Source organism: Ptychodera flava, chromosome 20 (genome assembly GCF_041260155.1).
Source record: "Ptychodera flava strain L36383 chromosome 20, AS_Pfla_20210202, whole genome shotgun sequence".
In the NCBI taxonomy this organism is placed as follows: domain Eukaryota; kingdom Metazoa; phylum Hemichordata; class Enteropneusta; family Ptychoderidae; genus Ptychodera; species Ptychodera flava.
In genome coordinates, this window is record NC_091947.1 from 18,774,615 (window position 1) to 18,799,614 (window position 25,000).

Here is a 25,000-nt window from a genome sequence, read left to right on the forward strand (position 1 = left end):
CAAATTACTTCAAGTACAAAGTAATAATATCTGTTCCTTAAGTTTCATGCATCCTGCAATCATCAGACAAATTATATATATATATATATATATATATATATATATATATATATATATATATATCTCAAAAATATTACTTCAAGTACAAAGTAATGATATCAGTTACTTAAGTTTCATGCATCCTGCAATCATCAGACAGAAGAAGTGAAAGGATTCTTAGTCGACAGTCTTATATATGTATCACTTCTTCTGTCTGATGATTGCAGGATGCATCAAACTTAAGTAACAGATATCATTACTTTGTACTTGAAGTAATTTTGTGTTATTTTTATAGCGCTCTCAGTGCTTTAGCATCGACCACTGTAATTTCCAACGAGGACATCTGTATTGTATACTTCGATATATATAAATATATATATATATATATATTATATATATATATATATATATATATATATATATATATATATATATATATATATATATATATATTGCAGGATGCATGAAACCTGAGGAAGAGATATTATTACCTTGTACTTGAAGTAATTTGAGTAATTATTTATAACGCTCTGTTTTCCGCATCGAGCACTGTAATTCCTCACAAGGACATCTGTTTCCCCCTCCCTCACCCCCCCTCTCTCTCTCTCTCTCTCTCTCTCTCTCTCTCTCTCTCTCTCTCTCTCTCTCTCTCTCTCTCTCTCTCTCTCTCTGACTGTGTGTGAGTGTGCTGATACTAGTCCAGGCTTGGAAATTAGCTGCAGTGGCGTCAATCATGTGCCCTAGATAATTAGATGACACAGCACTATAGCAATTAAGTAACGAATCTCGCAGACTTCATCTGATTATACAAAAACATTAGTGCCCGGCTAGTCCTCCCTGGAATTAGGGGAACTGCTTTATTCAAGAGTAATGGATGCTGTAAATTTTACTAGGACCAATATAAGAGCTTTCAAACATCTCTCTGGCTGCTGTTTCGTTAGAATGCAAGGTCGAATGTTGCGCAGCAAGACAGCTTGCTCTTTCTCTTGATTTCGACAAAAACAAGCAATCGACCGCTGTCGAGACGAAGTCTTGAAATGGATTGGTAGCTATGGGACCATAATACACTTTTGCTCTTCCACAACAGATGACAACCCTGGGTGTACGTATTCATGCCGTGGGCAACATAACATCGCTGGCATTGACTTAAAAGCCCTCGAGATCAATTCATGATGAGATGGCCGCAACACCATCGCTCAATTTCCCTCTAACAGTATCTCTGAGTCGTCGTTCGGTTCAAATGATGAGAAACGGCTTTGTCAACTCCAAAGCGTCCCCATGGATAGAATGGCGTACTCGCGAAAGTCAAGACCGGACGTGATCCAGCACTCTGTTATTAAAGGTTAATGCGAAGAGTATTTTAGTCACAGCCGGGTAAGAAAAAATCTTTTAACGTGCTCACCGGGGGAAAATAAAATGGCTGTTGAAACAGGCACGAAATGAACACTCGGAAAAAGCGGGATTATGTTTTTTGTGTGTCGGCGCTGAAAAGATAAATTCTGCCCTTTATAGTCAGAATGCAGATTAAGTGCCCTATCAGGCTTGTCATCAGAATCGGCCAGACGTCTCATGACTGAATGGCATGAGAATTTATCCTAATTTCTAAACCAGTGCCGTGTTTTAGTACTCTTGGTGTTCAGGCTATGAAGTCGCCCATTCACCGCGAACAATGATGCCCATACTCGGTTACCATGGTGACACGCGATCTGTAGGGGTGTGCTATTTTGTCTAAAGTGGACTCCACAATATGTTTTGCACAATAACGGATTGTATTTGCTCCTGGTAACTGCGAATAACAGTCACTTAACATTACTCTGAAAGGAGTTTTGTATTTAAGTAGTTAGGACAACTTGTATTGCATGTCCAGTATGGCTACAGCATTTATATGGGGCCGCGGAAAACGGTTATGCATAATAAGCGGCAATAGTTCGTACCGCCTTCCTTGACGTTTACAAAAATGATCATGTGAAGGCCTATTGACACAATTGTGAGGACAAAACACACCATAAAATCCGTATTTTGTGTAATGGCCTTGCGAAGACATGGGTCACACGTTGGGCATCACGCACAGCTCATCAGAACAGCTAAGCCTTGTTTTGTTCGTCATACCACCCGTGCAAAGACACGTGACTGTCAAAATCTTATAAGGCTGCACAGCTAAGGATTCAACCTCAGAATTCAATTTGACATATTGCTCTGCACGTTAGTCAACCTTCGATCGGCTTGTTCTGTTCTGTATTTGCATATGAAGAGAGTGAATAAAGCAAAGGTCATGAACATATCAATAGCGAACTATTTCTCCGGATTCTCCACCACGTGCACTTTTCAAAACCGCGAGTTAGAATCCAGATCAAAGTCGACCAGGGCTTCATCTCCGCTGAGGTCATATGGATCAGACAACAACTTTATCTTTTGACAGCTTTTCAGAGAGATAGGATAACTTTGCAATTCAAATTAAAGACATGATCATACTGGACACTCTGTGACACCGTTGAGACTTGCCATTGCTCGATTTGAAGGGGTCTATGCATCTCCTATTTACCTTTCAACATATCACCGTGGTTTCTTTCATTCCTTTTAATGTCGTACGAAAGTTAATAACATCAACCCCGTGTCTCAATTAAGAAACAGCTTACTGCGAAGCAGAATCTGAACTTTTCCACGATGACAATGATCAAAAAACCATTTGGGACAGTTTTGGATGTTATGTAGGCAGTGATAACCTGTAAACTTCCCTGTCATCGATGAAAATTACGCCTTGATATGGTTCAAACTATATGCTTGTTGATTTAGTATCAACTCAGAAGTGTTGCTGAAAATTGAATATTTGATGCTTGCGGATACATCAGTCGGCTGTACCTCTTAAATTCTCTTGACCGCATCCTCAAAAAATCGGCTGTCCATTCACATTTACCGCTAACTGTTTCTTGATATAGACGCACTCTCGCTTTACAACATCGTCAACCTAAGCACAGAGGACACGTTCGTAAACACCGACTATGAACACATAAATAATGTACAATATTGCTCAGTTTATACACCGCATGGGATATCATCGACGAAAATATAACAGATCGGTAAAGTGCGCGCCGGTCGAAATCTTTAAGAGTTTTCGTAATAAAATGTTAATTTGGCGTCCTCGACTGTAATACCCCTTCACATGTATGACAACGCGTCATCGATGATTAGCCGAATATTCGGCTGAAGATTACAACTAGCCGGCTTTGAAGTTTGCCGAAGAAATTCACAGATGCTGAGAAGCATAAGGTCGGTCACACAACACAGCGTGTTATGTACTATACTCATGTCGCCGGCCACAAGCAGCCTGTGAAACGTTTGGGTAGGTGATAATCGCTTCTGCAATTTCTGCTCCTTGTTTTGCATCGTAATGCATCTACCTGAATTAGCGAAACAGAGGGGGTTCTCTCTGCCAGTACAAGCAAGTGCAATCATCACAGTCACGCACTGATACTTTCGTGTTTTCGCAATTAATTTCAAGTAAATGACAAGTCTTAGGGTTGTATGAGCCTCGAAAGTGAAAGACTTAAACTTTTGTTCAAACTTTCCTCAAGAAATATTTCAACCATTCTTTTTCAAAATCAAGAATAAAAATCAGTGGTCACCATGCAAATTTTGGTAAGAGAGAAACAAATTACCCAAGGTTTGAAATGCAAAATGGCCGCCATCCACTGAGAAAAATAAAATTTTTGATTTTCGGAAAAATAAGAAGGTAAAAGTTCTTACACCAAGAGCTTTAAAATGAGCTCCCATAGTGGTAGATCAGTAAGAATTGTAAAAGTTTGAGAGTCCGAATATCTGTCCCCGAGGCGCATTCTACCTTAATGGTCTCACTACGGTTGTACAAATTAAATCAAAACATGTCTTTCAAAACTATCATAGCTGTTTTCGAATTCAGAACATATTCTGTTTTCTCTTTCTCAATCCCTTGTCATTTTTTTTCACACCACACTTCCTATCTGAGAGAGATTGAAACAAATCCGCAAGTCAAAGATGGAGGTTTCGGACTGTCTGTGTCGTTTACTATGTACTCCTGTCTCGTTCTCGACCTGCCCTGAGGACATCCTTTTCGTTTTGTCTGGCTTTAAAAGCTGTGACAAGTCGCAGCTCTAAACGAGACCGACAAAGAAAACAAACACAGTGTGAATACCAAGAGGCCAAACATATGGGAGTAAACGAATGAGTTTGCAAGTTTCCCCTCTCAGCGACGATTACAGTATGCCAATCATGCCAAGGAAAATGGCATATATAGAAAAGATTAACAAAAGCACATGCTTGGGTGGATGACATTCAAACAATTACACAAGCATTCACAGGAAAGGGAAACGTTGTCTATATGAAACGTTTCCTTTCTATTTTTGTATCCGTCCTACTGATTACCAATTTGCGTGTATCCATCAATTCATCCATTCATCCATCCATCCATCCATCCATCCATCCATCCATCCATCCATCCATCCATCCATCCATCGACCCACCTACCCATCCATCCATCCATCCATCAATCCATCCATCCATCCATCCATCCATCCATCCATTCATCCATCCATCCATCCATCCATCCATCAATCCATCCATTCATCCATCTATCCATCCATCATCCATCCATCCATCCATCCATCCATCCACACACACGCATACATACATACATACATACATACATACATACATACATACATACATACATACATACATACATACATACATACATACAGACAGACAGACAGACAGACAGACAGACAGACAGACAGACAGACAGAGATAGACAAGACAGTCAGACAAGACAGGCAGGCGGGCAGACAGGCCGACAGACAGACATCATACAGTTAGATAGACAAGACAGACAGGCGAGACAAACAGACAGACAGACAGACAGAAAGACTGACAGACAGATAAGACAGACAGACAAACAGAACAAATAAAACATTTTCTATGCACTGATGTAATGATGTACACACCCACTTTGCAAGAAATCACAACCATTTCCATTATTGAATAAACAAACAAAACTTAACGAAGGCAGTTAAAATCAATACACTCATTAAAACGTGTTGAGGAAGGTCAATATAGGGTGAACTTCTCAGTTATACTTGTAGATACTAGTTATGAAGCTTGATGTGATTCCGAATACCTTAGATAGCAGCATATATACAAGTATGTTGAGTTGACAGTCCTTGGTCTGAACTCTGAAATCGCTTCAACGAAACTATTAAAATGGAAATTTTGGTCAGCGTGAGCGACGGATGATCGTCGTGCAAGGAAGTAGAGCAGAAAGCTGTAATATTTATACAAAATTGAAAAAAAAATCTAAACTACATGAGATTGTCAAATTTAACATCGTCATAGAAGCTATAGGGTATTGCCAGTAATAGCTACGACCTATTTTAAATAGAGCAACAGAACTTTGTTCTGCACACCTTTGAGAGCGTTGCTGTATACTTATCGGCGCATCATTTCCAGATATTCGTCGGATGTCTTCTCGCACGCTCTTCGCTTTGCCCTATACTCCCAAAAGGCCAATCGATGACACGCCACGTTGGCCTTGCACCAATTCAGCGCGGAGGAAATTGTTCAGACGGAATTGTTCAAAGGGTCATTTTCATTATTAGAACACTCAAGTTGCACTTACACGCAGCATTTGAGTCGTCAACAGCGATGCAGTACTGTCTTGTTTGAAAATAATTACTATCATCGGCAAAACTGTAAAAGGAACGGCGTTTTATGAGTTTTTCCCCCGACCAATCACGGTGTATACAGTGTTGCTGCATCGCGCTCTTTTTCACAAGCTTAAAATCCCTAGAGCATATTTGCCGCTGATGACTTTACTTTTCCGTCGACAATAATGAATGGACGAGCACTTCGTCCTCAGATGCCAATTTTCCAATTTCCATTATCTCGTAAACGATATCGGTTACTTTCTTTCCTTCTATTTTCGCTTCGCCTTCAATCGCGCCTCCGCGTGCATCATACAATTATGGAGAATTATACAGCGTCTGGATCTGCCCGCGCCTGTCATTTTAAGCCAATGTGCGTCGACTCAAATTAATACCGGGTCCGAGTCGCCGAAGTTTGCTCGAATTACATTCCATCCGTACACTAATTTCTTCGAATGATCAATAGCGTCGGATGAAATCGTTTGGACCTATCGTCCATCGGATACTGAATGGAAATTTGATACTTGAATAATCGGCAATTTTGGTGAGAGTTCATGGTGATTTTCCCGTGAAAATGAATAAGAACGGAAACTTTGTTCGCCTCACAGTGGTTCAAAACTTCATGTTACCTGTTTCTGAACGAAGCTTGTTTCACCAATGCGTTGAACTAAGGTACCCTCTCTTCCTCAGACTCAAAGCGTACATATGATGGGTCAAAGTTGACTTGTAATAGATAAATGTCACATGTTTTGATGTGTACCACGCATGAACTTTACGGAGTATGAGAAACGACACTGGAAGTAGATTAGAAGTTGATATAAAAAACAAGAATAATAGGAAAGAAAAACGACTCGAGGGTTGGATCACCGATCGAAACAGAAAGCATATCGGATTAGGCGAGGGTAAAAACCTGTGATGTCATAGTCATTATTTATTTGCCTTTGATGGCAGCGTGTCTTATTACATAATTCTGAGGGGATTACGCAATAATCAATCTCAGTCGCGACTGTATGAATGATCCGACACTTGCACATCGCCGCAGGCGAGACTTTTAGTCTATAAGATGCGCTTCTTAGGCAATTTTCTGATTCAGAAATAGATAAATCGGCATGTCACAAAAAAGGAAATGGTTCTCGGCACTACAACTGCTGGGTACACCTATGATTTAATTATATTTTCATCTCTGAGATATTAATCTTAATTTTTTTGTTCCAAGAGCAAGCACCTCAGAACGAAAGAAAGAAAGAAAGACAGCACGCTTTCTTTTCACAAAGTTGTCTGAAATTGACTTCTCCCGATGTAAAATGCGTCACAGCTGGTGTTGATCAACTTATAATCCAAGCTACTAGACCTTGAACGATAATTGGTTTTGACGTCAGAAACAAAGAAATCACTCCGCAGAGAGTGTTAAAGTGACCAGCGGTCATGATAGGAACTACTTCAAGTTCATTCTGCGATAGATATATGTATAAAGGAAGAGAGGTAAAAGACCTGCATTAATTGGTTACGGAAAAAGTAGCAATTACGTCATTACAATTATACGAAACATAATTAGCATAAGTATATTGAAAGAGGGATCGTTGCTGCTGAAGCGACTTTCGCCATCAAACGTTGCCTATTAGAAGTGCTGCACGGAAATGTTTGCAAGCTTTCAACTTTTTCGAGTGACAGAGCAAAACGCACGGAATCACGAATCAAAGAAATGCACCTCTTTTCAGACTTGGTTTCGATTTCTTAAACTCTCAAAAGGATACAATGTAGTAGAGCTGTACTGGACTATAGAGTAAAAAACATACCAGAACATTAGGGTCCAACGTCAGGGAGTATGCAGATGACTCCCTTTTCCGCCACCAGTATTAAGGCTGTAATACACGTATTTATAAGATATAAGGGTGATATCATAGACCTGATTAAAAGCAGCCCTTTTCCCGGCAACTTTAAAACGGCATCTATCTGCACAGCTATAATCAAACTTTCCTGTAGTAAGGGATTTGCATTGGACGCGCCTAGGAATTATGAGAGTCGTGTTATTGAGCGGGGGCAAAGTTGGTTGAACGTTGTCCGGTCTTCATCCGATGAAATGATGGCAGCTCACGAAAAGATCAATTAGAAATAATATAAATTTGACATTTGTCCCACTAACTTTCCGTCAATTTATTTTGAAAGAAGCAATAAGCACAGCCGTACGTTTTCGGTCGATCCGTGATAAACTTTTCTGGCTCGGCCATTAGAATTGTCGGACAGTCACCGTAGCCTCTGTATCAAGCCCGTCGATTTCCGGCGCATCGACTTTGCGGAGCTATCTGGAGGCCATTTCCAAATTTTAACAAGTCTTCCCAGGAGAAGAGGATTTAGTCATGAGCGGGAGTAAAATTTGTCAGGGCAAAATCTTGTCTGATTTACCAGTATGTGCATGTGCGGAGCTGTCGTAAGCCGGGATCATTTGAGAAGCAGAACGTACATAGTGTAACACGACCCGATTTTACACCTCGATTGCGACATGACGAGTACAGCCTTTGATGATAATGTAGCACACATCGTTAGGTGTTTGTAAGACGTAGGCTTAAAAAAACGACACGATTATGAGATTGTTTGATTCAGTTGTCATTTTGACAAGGGAGAAATTCGATGTGGGATATCCCCAGTGAAAATCCTTGACACTTCTTCCTCGTTATCTGTCAAAAACCCAAGGTATACAACTAGTATGTTCGTACTGTTTGTGTACTCTAAGATTTTAATGCCACTAGATTAGCCTGTCTTTTGATGTCAGTCAGCATTTACAAAGCAAGGTGAATACGACTTCTGCATCAAATCAGTCCTCGTTTCCTTCAACGCTAAGACGCTTTGGAGCTTCTTCTTAGCGTCTAGGGAGCTGGCGCATCTGCAACAGTGACCATTTCAAGTTGTCGGAGCGGTGTGCCGGCTTTTTTTTACGAGTGTTTCCCTTCGAAACGGGCATACTTTTCCGCTGAACGGTCACTCGGAGAAAGATGGAGAACTACGAGGGGGCATGATGAGCAACACTGAGAGCAAGCTGGAGACAGAAATGATGCTTCAAAACAGCTCGTTCGGTCTAGCTTCGTTTATTACCTATACGGGGTGTACCATTGATGGAGTAATGCGATTGTGCCCTGTAGTTTAAGCTGTGTCGCAGCTAGCTCTAACTTCTTCGCCGTCTTGCAGCCTCGGAGCTCAACAACTAATCTCAAATACGTTGACGATTTAAGAAAATTATGCAATCTGTAACATACTAAGATTTATTTCTAAACTCGGGGAGAAGGGTGTCAAATTTCAAGCAATTCTGACACGCGCTGAAACCAACATATAGACAACTTCTCCGATTCTTTATTTAGTGCCCTAATTCACCGTACCGATGTCAATTTATTAAAGGCCGGGAACAGAGCCCGGGGCCTGGCAATTTTCTATTCGTTAGCTAAACCTGGCGATCCAAACACTGGCAACTCGCAACGTAATAACAATAAAACACGAAAAAGTCAAATTCTTATGAAATTCTACTGCTTGCGAGCGCTCTCACTGAGTGCTGTCGGCGCAATTCTCTTCACGGGAAACCAATGACATTAATCTCAATTTCACTGAAGAACAATATTTCGGTCCAGTTTTCTTGTGGGGCCAAAGTTGTAATGACAAAACCATAAATCAAAACAGTATTGCAACAGCAAGGGTCTATCTAAACTAAAATGAAAATTGTGAAAGTCTAAAAATAAAAAATAGTGCAGACGATAATTTTTAGAAAAGCGTGACGTCATCAACTAAAATCCTATTTGCGTATCGTCTGTCTGGGCGGAGGCTTTTACGGCAGATAACAACCGCCATATGCGCACACACAACATCGCGATCGCTATTATCACACAACGTCCCTCCAAAACTTCTTTTCTTAAATGTCGTAATACCAAAATGTCATCATGGTTCCATTGGGCCACTGCGCGCCTTTAAAAGGACAGGCTTGGATATTCGGATTTTGTGGCAGACTAAGTGACATGCGCTGTATTGATTACGAACTAGGCCGCCCGCTGACGATGCACTTTCGCTTTATTCTGATGGACTTGACTCTATCATTTTAAGGTCAGATTCATGTATCTTTCGTAAAAGTAAAGTCATTGTTGATCGACTTGATTTTACGTTCTGGCATGCAAAAAAAAACCTTGCCCCATCAGAATCAAAATTAGTTAAACATGCAGGACGGGAAAATTGGGGCAGCAAAGCAATAAACACACGACAGCAACGAATCAAAGATTGTGATCGCAGTAGGAAAGTTGCAAAGGCAATGCAATCAAGTTGAAGATCAATCATGTCAAGCAAGGATCCGTCATCCACTTGATCAATATGCGCATGACAATCAGACGCTCCTGTACTAGGATGATGAACTCTCGGGACGAATCAATGCTAATCACAATAATTTTCTTCGGTGGCAAAAAGGTCACCGCAGGTATGCCTCAAAATGTTTAATCCTCACGCATAATTAACCTTTTCTCACGATTACCCCTAACAGTAATGTGTCGCACATTGGTCCGAAGATTGGATATCTTCGATGTACCTTTATACAAGGTCATCGGCATCACACTCATGTAATATCTCTAATGACGCTAAACGGACTGCTGTTATGCAAAAAATTATAAAATTCTTGTAAATGTTGTGGACTTGCAGACTGAACAACATGTAAGCATCACGTTCTTCTGTAACGTGAAACGCGCTTTCATTACCGTCGACGGTTCTATCTATTGAGTAGGTTCAACCTCGAATGTCAATTTTCAACTCTTCAGGCTGAGTACAAAGAAAACAGAAGGTGGCCTACAGGAATTGCTATATATATCACTTGGTCTGTCTCGCAGCGAAAGAGCCTTCTTTTTGTATATTTGGGCTGTGTGAGAACATTTCATGTAGCTGTTAAAAGAATATGTAATACTACATTTCTATTAAAATGAATCTCTCTCTCTCTCTCTCTCTCTCTCTCCCTCTCTCTCTCTCTCTCTCTCTCTCTCTCTCTCTCTCTCTCTCTCTCTCTCTCTCTCCTCTCTCTCCTCTCTCCTCTCCTCTCTCTCCTCCTCTCCTCTCTCCTCCCTCTCCGTCCTCTCTCTCTCTCTCCTCTCTCTCCCCTCTCCTCTCTCTCTCTCTCCCTCTCTCTCTCTCTCTCTCTCTCTCTCTCTCTCTCTCTCTCTCCTCTCTCTCTCTCTCTCTCCTCTCTCTCTCTCTCTCTCTCTCTCTCTCTCTCTCTCTCTCTCTCTCTCTCTCCGATCTACTTGCTGCTTCTCTAACACTCCTTTGCAAAGTTTGCATTTCGAAGTAATTTGTTCCTATTCATCGCCATCTCTAAGACTCTCTGCCATCGATTCTTGCCACGATTTTAATTGCCGGGCAACACAAGCTAACCAAGTGAAAACGTCTTCGTACGACTGGTCCTCCCGAAGGCGAGATAATCTTTTCTTCCTTTTTCTTTCTACTACAACAAACGTGTTTTTCTAACTGCTCAGAACTGTGAGATCCTTAGGGTATAGTGCTCGATAACTTCTGATCATATCATCTTCGTAGACGGTTTCGGGGAGAGAGTGTAATTTGTTACAAGGGACCCAAGGAGACAAAACAAGGTGACTTGGCAGCGTTCATGGTGAAGGACGAGAATGTGTATTTAGATGACACATGAAGCAATCGAGAAGTTGCATTTTTGTTGAGAATGTAACTTTCTCGTTTATATCAACTCATAATTATTTTATTTCAACTTCATTAAATAATATTTCAAAGCACGCCCTGTTTAATGGACGCCGTTGAAGATATGAACTGAGTCTAAGAGATTCTAAAACTGTAAAGACGACTGCTTCCGTCTGTCAATTTCATGCAAATTACTAGGATAACATGGTAATAACATGGTGATGTACAAAAGAGTACATTTCGAATCAAAGCAATGCACTATATCGATCTTCAGTGGCATTGAACGATGACTATGTCCAGAAGGCACGATTGCTGATTATGATTAAACTGTACTTTATATGAACTGTACATTGACAGACCATTATATATATATATATATATATATATATATATATATATATATATATATATATTTCTCTGAAATAACATGTCACTCACAATACACAGACTATGTGGTGTTTGCAAGGCTTCACCACTGAGAACCCTCGCCGATGGTAAAGTGAACCCATTGAAGTCCAGGTATACAATGAAGACCAGGGCGAGTTGCCCACCTCCCCCGCCTTTATATCGTGAACTTACCCTTAATCAGTAGACTTTGTGCTGGCCAATTGAAAAGTGATAGGTCTCGATAAAGTTATAGATGAGACCAAATGGCTACCTGATACCAGACATGCACGAAGCGAAGAAGCCATGGTCCTTCGACGCGTTTTGCAAATGCCACAACTAAATCGCCCAAAGCAGTAAATGACAATGTCCAGTACGGTCCGGACAATAGTGGTACCTGAAAATGAAGATATAACCATAATGTTCAGGTAGGTTGATACATGATGCTCGTGAAACCAAGAGTTTTGCAAACAGGTACATCGCCTTTCAATATTATTAAAATAAGATATGGAAATGATTATGGGAATACGATGGAGAGGGTTGAGAACTTGTAAAAGTTCGGATAATGTATGGTATTACATAATCATCTAACAAGTGAGAATTGCTCGTTGTGGCTAAGCAGAATCAGGTTTTTGGTAAATGATTTGTTGTTTCTGTCCTTCCGAATGTGACATTAACCATGGATGTTTTGTTCATGAGCAACTATATATTTCACGGTCTAGGTTTTTTAGAAATCGAAATTTTTATTTTTCTCCGTACAGTTAACCACGGATGGCGGCCATTTTGAATTTCAATTATCGGTCAATCTTAGATTATTTGTTTCTCTGGCACCAAAATTATCACGGTGAACACTAATTTTTATTCTCAATTTTGAAACAAAATTGTAGAAAGTTTTCCCATGGCAAGTTCTGACAAAAATTCAAGTCCTTTAGTTTCGTGGCGCGTACTATCCTATCCAAACCAATTCGCGCGCTAGAACTTCTATTTCGCACTAGCTGACCGAACTACATCATAGCAGAAGTATAATTTCCATATACTTCAAATTCCAAATCTCAGTACTACTTTCGCCGATCTGAAAGTTCATTCACCCATCGACGATATTTTTGCACTGCGTTGATATTCAGCGTGAAGCAGAGCCAGGAACTCTGTTTGACGGATAGTAGTTTATTACTGCGGTTTATTTTTGGGACAAAATTTCTTTCACAGAACGACGATCTTAAATCGCCGGATGTCGCCCCGAAAAGCCACTTGACGAAGTCTGAATACACCGTCGATATATCCCGACAAGTCGCAATGCCGCTCCGTCACTTAGGCGTTTTGCCTCTCCGTAAAATCATAACAAAATATCAAAATATCGACAGATTAGACGAGGTTGCATTTGTTCTGTGCGTCAGATGCGGTCGAAGTGTTTTCAAACCGTTTCCGCAGATATCATTGTCCCCATATCTGGCTCCTTTGTTTGGTACACAAAGCACGGGATAAACCAAGCAGAGGCTCAGGGCCATACATCAATAGATGTTAGTTTCTTTCGGAACATTGATGCAAATTTCCGCAAGCCGATAACAGCCAGTGTGACAGTTATAATGGAAAGATATTAGTATCTAAAGAAGAGAGGATAGGCTATATCACACGTTTTTTCCTTGACAGCTACATTGAGAAATGTTGATGGAGACTTCAATGACGAGAAAATCGGAGAGACTTTTCATTTAGTCCCAAAAAAGGCACCAACAGTACTCTAATCGTTCCAAATGAAGTTTATATTTTCGCAGTTCTGCTCTCTTTCCTCGATCGTAGTTTCAAGAATCGATAAATTATAGAAGTGACTGTCGACTTATAACTCCTTGAAGACTGTCAAACGATCCTGAACTTGAAAGTTCGCTGATGAGAGGTTGCAGCAAGTGGGCCGCAATTTTTAATACAAAGGTTGGACATCAATTGAAAGCATTATAATCACTGAATTAAACTCAAGTCAAATTACATATCCTCGATGAACGACATTTCTAGTCAGCGGACATCAAAGGCTTTCTGACTCGACGATGTGTTGAAGAAAATAGGTAAAGAATTTGCTCTATGTAAATACGAAATATCCAAAAGACATATACATACCGTAAAAAACACATATGCAGGCAGAATGATATATACATTACAGATATACATGGTACATATGTGTACAGATAGACTGACAAGCGAGCTAATACATATTACATAGATGCATAGACACCTAGATACATAGATACACGCATAGATAGATAGATAGATAGATAGATAGATAGATAGATAGATAGATAGATAGATAGATAGATAGATAGATAGATAGATAGATAGATAGATAGATAGATAGATAGATAGATAGATAGATAGATAGATAGATAGATAGATAGATAGATAGATAGATAGGTAGGTAGGTAGGTAGGTAGGTAGGTAGGTAGGTAGGTAGATAGGTAGATAGGTAGATAGGTAGATAGATAGATAGATAGATAGATAGATACATACATACATACATACATACATACATACATACATACATACATACATACATACATACATACATACATACATACATACATACATACATACATACATACATACATACATACATACATACATACATACATACATACATACATACATACATACATACATACATACATACATACATACATACATACATACATACATACATACATACATACATACATACATACATACATACATACATACACCGCTGTGCAAGTCATACATTTACAAATGCACGCTTATCTGAAAAATCCTCTCGACCAACGCTGGCAGACAATACATACACAGACACAGACTTACATCGACACAGACACACATAACAGCATGCAAATGAGGTGCATTTATATCTATTTGGATCGTTTCATCGCTGCGAATACAATGAGATTATCACGATCAGACACGGTATCAATAAGTAGCTTATTGTTGACAACGTTCGTATCACATTGACTAATTCGTTGGCTATGCGACCGATTACTCAGCTGATTGGCAGGAACGTGTCAATTTAGAAAATGACAATTTATTCCATGAGACAGTTTCCCCCTATCATTTTATTATGCTTCATTGCACAGTAGATTATTTTTGCTATGCTCTCCATTAAAAAAACGGCCTCACTATCAGCCATGCAAATGATATGCCTTTTGATCATCAATCCGAATTCTCAACATTACATTTGTCTTGAACAGAATTTACAGCACAAGCTACGCTGAATTAATTTACTCGGCGAATTCACTGTTTATAGAACTTAATAGGAACACATGAAGACATTTTGAGGTTTTAAGTAGTCAGACAGTGTATGTGTGTCTGTGTGTGCGTTAATGTAATACCCGCCACTCTAGTAAGTCAAAATATTACGTACAGCGCCTTGATACAAGCGTCTGTCGTTGGTTCACATATCATTTCCAATAAAAGAATTATAAAAATGTACAATAATGCGTCATCCCGTTTAAGGGTGTTCACGAAATAGGGATATTGACGGTGACATGAACCTCGTGTTTCAAAATTTGGATTTCTAAGCTTTATGTTTTCGGTTCTGCCTCTGTTTCGAATGATGTTTAAAACCTTTCGACTTTCCCGGGCATTAATGTGATGAGAGGGAGTAAGCTCGGTAAATTATAAGCGAATTTTTCTCCCATGTTAACGTCTTGGTTTATTCAAAAGGGTCTCTGCAAGCATGCTGTTGATGAGCTCGTAGTGCATCAGTACATTCACTTTGCCCTAAACCTGAAAGCGAGCGTAGATCGCCGTGAATATTTTCGGAAAAATGAGAAAACGTTCTCATGTCGTAATAGTATTAAAACTATAGGATAAAATGGGTCGTAGTAAGATACCTACAGTGAGATTTTTCAGTGACACTTGCATGTAATGAGCAAGCCTTTTTACAACATTTTGCGGCTAGCGTTGTAAATATTATAAGGGAAGGCTGTTCCATCATTGGGGAACCATACGATACCTCATCGGCTATTTACCTTCCGCCGACAAGTAATCTTTCCCCCGACCAATCACCTTTCACCTACTAAAACTCATCCGACCAAAGGTTATATTGATTAACTCGATTTCAGTATTTCGAGCACAAGCATAATAAAACTGAAAAGGCCATTGAAAGACGTTTTCTGTAAGGGTCGGAACGATTCAGTAAAGGCTATATTCGCGCCTTTGGCAAATACGCTGGGCGTTTGTGTAATTCGACCGTTGGGTGTCGTTTGAACGTTCGTTTTCCTAACTCGTGTTTGATTTCTCCTTTTTCGGCGTAAAGGCAACTCTCGTTTGCAATTCAGAGAAGCCAGCTCGTGCTATTTGCAGAAGCAAGTGTACATTCCACGCTCGCCTGGGTCGTTCGTCGTGGCTCTATGATTATTTGCAATAGATTTTCTTCGCTCACCCCGGCTCTGCCTGTATCACAAACAGTGATTAACCCATATTCACCGCGATAAGCGACTTGGAATTTCACACTAGACTGAGCACTGTGAAAAATGAGCTGCACCAGATGCGAAGCTGTCAAAACCCAACGAAAGGATTACATTTTAAACATGTACGCTGCCAAGATATGGTTGGACGGCGTGTTGAACATGTGAAAACATTCACAATCCCGCATACAGGCAGAAGAAAAGGCGGACGCAGACAGAGAGATATTTCTCTCGCCCATCAATCATAATCATAACTTTTGACAAAAAGTGCCAGTTTGTCAGCTGACATAACAGTACACGCTTTCACGGATTCTGTACACTTTTCAATTTATTTGAAAATACACCTTTCAATGACCCGCAATATAAGTTTACTAGTGACATACATTCTGTGTGTGTGTTCATTTTTTTTCAACATTTTCGACTTTGTTTTTACGAGCTCTCTTCTCACAAATCATTTATCGGGATTACCAGACGGACTCCAAGCATCTTGCAACGATAATGACACAGCTAAAAAAGCAGCACGGTGATCGAACCCTGCCATAAGAAGCAGCATCGTGCTGTCTCGCCGAGATCATTTATGAATTATTGCATGGTTACAAACTGGATATTCTTGTGATAGCCTGGCTGATGTATACGTTGGTTGACTTGCTGACACGGCCAGCCATCAAGATGTACAAAAACATCACCCATCCTGCAGGTTATCGATAATGGCATTGGACGTTTACACACAGACATGCTGAACCGACAAGTTGAGGGCTCGCCATTCCGACATGATTTCTGGAAGTCGACAAGAAAGACTGTTTACACGCAGAACAAATTCTGAATAATGCACTAATAACGATCAATTCCCTATCAGGCTAGAGAATAAAAAAAAACGAAAGCCCTGCTGTGTCATGTGACTGCTGTCAGTTTATAGAACGATGGGGAATTTAAATGTTGGAGCTATATTTTCGACAATGCAGGAAATGTGAAGATTAGTCAAAGCTTCTTTGTAAATCGCAGGCTTTTCAAGCGATAGCATGGGGATTCAACTCCTACTGAAATCGCCGGATCTTTATGAACCGTTTACAGCCTCCCGTGACGCGATTGACGATGGAGTCCGCAGCGTGTGCACGCGCATATAGTAGGATAAAGTTTCAAATATGATACACTGACCGCCGACGATTCGAGGGTTGCTATTGACATGGACGCCGAGTGACACCAAGTAACCTCAAACACCTGTGAATGCCAATGTGCGCATGCTCTCCCCGCACACCTACATGTACCTGCGCACGGAGCGTCAATATCGGTCATTTGTCTCCAGGATGTACACCAGATGATTAAATCTCGCCACTCAAGGCCAAACTCTGGGGCTAGCCTTCGACAAAGTCAATAATAATCTCCAAATGTGCTCCATTTGTGTAAGATTGGACTGTTTGTCCCCGAAATCCATGCGTCTGAAGTCGTTATCGCAATGTATACTTACAAGAACTACTTCTGTGTCATATCTGTCATTGTACATGTATTAGCTGGTGGGTTGTGTCCACACAACGGTGGAATTCTTGCTTGGAAATTTACGTGCGTGTGTTTCAGACAATTTACACTTGATGTCTTGGGAATGAAGGAGATTTGTTGGAGTATGAAAGTGAGGGGGTTAATCGCCGGACAGGAAGGTCTTCGCGTAGAACGTCGCCGTTTTTTTTTGTTTCACCGGAGCCCCGTTGCGCAATTGCGTCAAATCGTGTCGAGGATTCGTGCGCGGGTTTTTACTCTAGTAGATCAGCGCGGTTGGACTGTGTTTTGTGCGTGGGAGAGAAGTGAATGCACCGATGCGATAAAAAACAGGGGGAAAACACTGCAAATCTTTCCCGTTGCTTTATTGACGGATTTTTAATGTTATTGATTCTGTGAAAATAACGTTGAAGAGGTCTGACTATAAAAACTGCATAATTGCAATGTATACCTGTGAGTCCCTTTAGTAATATGCAACCGAATAAGTGTTTCAACAACATGTTTCAAAGACTATATGGCTTCACAAGTATTATTAGCTATACCGGTAACATATCTCTGGGCATGCGCGCCTCAAGTGTCAACTCGAAAAAGAAAACAAATGGACGTGTCCAAGCACCACTTTAGAGGATTAATGAATCTAGACTGCCAGAAAGCTTTTATTATTTAAGTCTGAATTGTCCTGGAAACATCAAGTAGTCTCAATGATTGATATGGCCCAAAATAAATCTCAGAAAGCACAGAGCAAACATAACCGAGTAAATCCTTGTGGCTGACGATGAGGGTGATTTCTGGGATGAAAATGCTTTGGGAATGTAGGAAAAGCCGGACATTTTCCAGTTGAGGAAGTGACGGGAATGAGAGCGAATTCGTCACGGACAGCGAAAGGGGAACGTTTACGCGAAATTGGGAATGACAAAACGTGAATGGAACATCCATGATAAAGTGATGAACTCTTTTTCTTCGGTAAAGTTCTTCGTTAGGCTCGGTATGTGAATGGGATATCTGTACGTGGACGTTTATCATTCCGTACGCACATTTCGATTTTCTTTTTTTTGAGCAATGCGCCTCACGAGTTATGACGTCGCATGCTTCATCTTAAACGTAAAACCGCAATCTCGATAAACATCGCCGTGTACATTGCCCCTAAACGGGATTCAACCCGACTTTCGCGGCGGCGAACAGCGTCGTAGACGTCGAATCGTAAACCATTACCTGTCATTCAAGGTTATCGCGTGTCACAGTCAGGGATAACCTTGCGAGATTCCCTTTGATCCAATTCCCAGGTCGCTGTCGATTTCGGCTCGAACGGAAATGAAATGGGCATTCACTCCCAGTGTCTTGCGGTATCTTGTAAAAAGAGCGTTAAAGCGCGTAGTTTCATCCGAGTAGGAAAACGGACATGAACTTGTAGTTTTAAAGGAAATGAGAGTGAATATGAAGTTGTAATTCCGAGAAAAAATGCAGTACTGTACAGTAAAGTGCCTGTCGGGGAAAATCGGCTGCCGGAGACAATTCAGGAAATTGAGATGTGAAGTAAGAATATAAAACTTCATTCAAGCTAAACATCGAAGTAATAGTTCAGCTGAGGATAGATTGTGTGGGGACTAGTCAGCTGCCAACTTAGCTCCGGGCAATTTTTTCTATCTCCCGAGAAAGTGGAACAATCTACCTCGGATCTTTACAAAAGAAAACCAGCGTTTCTCTCAAGAAAGGAACGAAAAACACTTGAGAAGTAAATGAAGATGGGTTAATTATGTGGGGCTTTCACGGCTTAGCTGCCTCATCCCGGCTTTAATTGTAGCCGAGTTTCCCCACAGATGGGCGGAACACTGCGTTGTAATTGCTAACACAGTCAAAGTGATTCGCTCATCCTATTATCCTCGTCCCAGGAGCCACTGTCGAAGCATTTAAAAAGTTGTAACAAGACTGATCCTATCTTCTATCAGGCAGGTGCAATCAGTCACGTGACAGTATTCCCCCCAGCGGTTTTATTAGGTTGTCACGGCGTCTCATTGAAACCGGGCCGGCACGCTTACACGAGAGACTGTCAATTACTTAAAAAAAATAACTCAAACGGGAGAGCGATGAGATTGTTAATTGTTTTCAATAAGACAACCTTGCAAATCAGCGAGAATTGGTTTGAGTACAATTCTCGGATATCTGCTCGGGCCCGGCGATGTTATGAGTGTGGAAACCGCACGCAGTCGCCGACATCATGTCATGTGTCATTTGATGAAAGCGCTAAAAAGATTTAGGAAGTATAGATATGCACGTTTCAGTAACGCAGAAACATGAGTCTCGCACACTGCCCGAGCACCTATATCCGTAGTAATGTAAGGGTCACGTGAAACGCCAAGTGAGGGAACTTTCTTGGAAAAGTACATAACATGACAAGTTTATCATCGACAGATTTACAGAGGATTAGATGCATGGCTTAAAAATGTGAAGATTCTAGCATTACACCATTGAAGCTAAGGCTTGTCTTATTTCTGCATCCGTGGAAAACCCCTTACCCCACCCCTACTTCCCTTTCCCGCGAGCAAAGCTTCTCTGACATGGGATGATTAGCGCATAATTGTCCGTTGCATTTCACTCACGACAACAATTCAAGGAAATGCAAAACTAGATATTCCTTTGAACGTCGCAAGACAAATCCAAGTAATTGGACTGAAAGCAGAATACAAACACCAATTTGTAAACCGATACGCGAGATCGCTTCCGCGTAGCGAGTACAGCCATCCTTGGCAGTCAACCCGAATACCTTTTGATATGCCAATTTGAACAGCCTACGTCGCCGCTCTAGATCCGGTTTTCGGGTTAGCTTGTATCAGTTATCAGCCTTGAACATGATAGCTTGGCGGAAAAACAGCATTATCGAACGACGTCCATGAAATACCATTACAACAACATTCACGTTTTCTTCACTTAACGCATGCGCAGTGAGAAGTTGTTCTCGATCAAATTGCATTGATCAAAACTATTTTTCCATTGGAGTAGATATCCCCCTTTGAGCAAAACATGTAATTTCGAAAACGAAGGTTGTTATAAGAAGACAAATATGTTCGCCTTAATGCTTATTATAGTTCTCTTATACATACATACATACATACATACATACATACATACATACATACATATATACATATATATATATATATATATATATATATATGTATATATATATATATATACATATATATATATATGTATATATGTAATATATATATATATATATATATATATATATATATATATATATATATATATATATATATATATATATATATATATATATATATATATATATATATATATATATATATATATATAAGAGCAACATTCAAGTCCACTCACATTTCACATTAGGGAGGGAGGGGTACTGTGCCGCCAAAGTTGAAAATATCTACCCTTGAGTTTTCCAAAAATATGACCCCTTGTTAGGGATTTTCTTGCCAAATTTACAGGGGAGAGGTTTACCGTTATTCTACGGAATGTGGAGGTTTTCCTGAAGTATAGGAACATTTCCTTTTTTTCTGACCCATGTCTACGGGTTTGGGGATGCAAAGTGACCCATGTGCCAGGGTGTTTTTTTTTCGTTAAAAAAGTGATCTACTCAGGCGGCACATACCCATACTTCTTTCTATTTGAATATGTTGAGTACCGCCCCATCCCCCCCCCCTCCGTGACCAATCACAGAAAGAGAGGTGTCGATCTTGTTACAGTAAAATTAAAAACATTTACAACCATCGATGCATGCCGTGTAATGACTACGTGTCTCGATTTCATATCAAACTGCGCAAAACGTGTTAGTTTGTTGCTTTGTTTTTAGTGTATTGTTTTACCCAGTGTTACTTCGTCTGAAACCGCATTTTCTTCAATTTATGTACTGTATGATGAAACTGGATTTACTGTTTGCCGTAGCTTATTCGTACATTCAAGCCTAATATGGTCAGGTACCCCTTTTCCGCGTACAACAGACTTTCACGCCATACTGAATAATTCACATCAAAAGTAATGGCGGATTTGTAAACTTCACTGCACAAATTAAGAAAGGGCTCTCATTGTAATATATTTGGGAGACTTGATGATGATTTTAAAGCTAGACAAACGACAACTGCTGGCGGGGAATTTGAAGCCAGCTAACCGCGCTGGCCGAGTATACTTCCACGACTTGATATTCATGTCGTCGGCTTTTACTTTTATGACGGTCAGAGAACACCATCCCCGGCAACTACCGACGCGGCGCGTTTCAAAGTTGCCTCACCGTGATTGTTCTTAATTTTACAGGTAATTAATCATGATGACTTAAGTCGCCGGCTCAGCACGCTGCCTACTACATCGTATCGATTTTAAATAAAGTGAGCCAAGATGCATGTAATGCTTGCCTTTGAGTTGTGTCATCATCGGCATATCAAGTCAGCGGTTCAGATTAGTTTTTAACAAGGCACAGCGAACGTTTCGCCTTTTAAACGGCATCTTGCATTAACGAGATATACAGCAAACCAATGACTAACAGCCCCTCGTAAGACTCATTTAACAAAATTACGGCACAATGCATATCGCGCCAAGGTATTGCACAGGTATTGCGACTAGTGTTGCACAGATCGACAGACAGAGAGATCGATAGATATGTGTAGTGGGGAAGGGGTGCCGACAGGCATGTAAACGTGCACATACATACATACATACATACATACATACATACATACATACATACATACATACATACATACATACATACATACATACATACATACATACATACATACATACATACATACATACATACATACATACATACATACATACATATCACGTAATGCATACATGTGTACATACGGATTAGCATGCATGTATACAGAGAACGTATTTTATTCACTAAGTAATTAATCTAGACCTTTATAGAACATCTATATGCTGCCGTGGTGCTAAAGTGAAACCTAACACACACGGCATACGCATGATTAAATTTTAAAGCATACAGGATCACAGACGTAAAACAGGCAGATCACTTAACTCCATCCGATGTTACATCGATAGCATTAATTAACTCTTCCTTTCGAGTCATAAAGCCGATCACAAAATTTACTACACTGCTTTGTGCAGCACCTTTTACGGCATTGCCGTCGACTTCTCGTGATCAATTCTCACCCGCGCATTCTCACCCATCTCCTCGAACAATGCGAGAGTGAGTCAACTCGGGGAATACTAACAAGGCTTCTGACTATGCTGTCATTCAATACGGGTAAATAATGGCCTGGAGTGCTGCGAAACTCAGCGAGAAGACACATCAGATTCAGATACGAAATACGTGATGAAATGCAAGATAAGAAAATGGACAAGAAATGTTTCATTCAGGTGACATCGAATGATAAATACAAAGTCATGAAGGCAAAATCTCAAAATTTATGAACAAATATGTGTATGCTTTCATGGTGTGTCGAGCGTACATTTTTTCTGTGAATGCACATCCCGGTTTTTTTACTTTTACCGTAGAAACATCGATGATGATGATGATGATGATGATGATGATGATGATGATGGTGATGGTGGTGGTGGTGGTGACGATGGTGGTGGTGGTGATGCTTATTGCTATTGTCAACGTCGTCGCCGTCGTCGTCGCCAGACTATTGACGTATTACCGATTTCAGAAGTAGTCAAGATGCGGTCTGGTGAGGTCACGATCATTTGTATAAGCCGACGTCGTTGAAAATGAGCTGTTGATCGTTCTTGCTTAGACTTTGTAACGGTCAATCAAAGTTATGTGCTGGCAGATATCAACCTTCGCAGACGACGTTACTGTGTCATATTAGTCTGCCGAAGTCGAACTGCTACACACATCAGTTGGGCGCCAAAAACTGACCGGCGAACAGTTATACAAATTTCAACCGAAAATATTCGCATTAAGGGAGCTTTCAGTAATTACAGTGGGTGGGCCGGGGGACCTCTACCTGTCTAAAATGTGACCCTCCCCCTTGTCCGACATTCTAAAACTTGACCCTCCCCGCAACCACTGCGGTATCCTCCCCAGGAATAACTGAAACAGTATCAGCTAATTTACATAACAATTGGTTCAACTGTTATGTTAAGGACAAATTACAGAGGGGAGGGCTGGTGTTTTTGGAGGGACAGTTGCAATTTATCAGGCAAGAATTTTTGAAGAAATGTGGTATTTCATATATTTGAGGGAGGGTCACCATATTTTGTGCAACTATAAGAAGGCAAGATGTGGCTGATTTAGAGCTTCATCCAAAAATATCGAATCATAATACATGGAGTCTATCAGGCAAATTATTGACATTTACCCCCACAAAACATGCTATATCTGTATATTATAAACGTTTGATAATGTATTTAAATGTACTTTGCTTGAATTGGGAAGTAAAATGTGCATTTGTGTACAAGAAATTGATATCTGAATTTCATCTAAAAAGTTGGTTCACTATCCATGGTGTCTATGATGAAACTATGAATAGTCTTTTCCAACACAAAAATAGCTTAATCTTTGCATTTATGTACTCTTGATTAATTATTGATATTAATGTTCTTGATTAGACTAGAGTGGTTACAAGTCCATGGTTGTGCCAGAAATTTGATTTTGGGATTTCACCGAAATGTCGATTCACTATGCATGGGGGTCTATGATGAAACTATGGATAATTTTTTTTTTCAGTACAAAATTAGATAAATCTGTACATTTATGTGTGCTGGATTATTTACATTATTGTTCTTGATTAGACTAGAGTGGTGTCAAGTCCATGGTTGTGCCAGAAATTTGATTTTGGAATTTCACTGAAAAGTTGATTTACTGTACATGGTAGAGTCTTTGAGAGAAATATGCACAATTTTTTTACAATATAAAACTGACAATATCTTTGCATTTATGTACATTTCATAATTGATATACGCTTTTCCACCTTTTGCATATGTTTTTGTCTCTTGTCTTTTATCAGTTTTAACTGTTCAAGGTGTTTAATGTAGGATACCACTGCATCTTCTTTGCTTGTGAAACTTGTGGATAATGTATACGTATTTTGTAGGTGATTTCCTATTCAAGAAATATCACACGGACAATCAAAGTGTTGGCCATAAATTCAGCTTCTGTCAAAAGTGACCCTCCCCCAAGATAGGTTTATAAAAAGTGACCCTCCCCCCTTGAGCTGTTTTCTAAAAAGTGACCCTCCCCCAATTGCCCCGGCCCACCCCCTCTGTAATTACTGAAAGCTCCCTAAAGAAGGAATGGTTGATCAGGGCGGGCGTGACGGTGTCGTTTGGAGTTTGGATTGGAGAAAATCAGGTACTGTAATCTCTACGAGAATATAAATACGG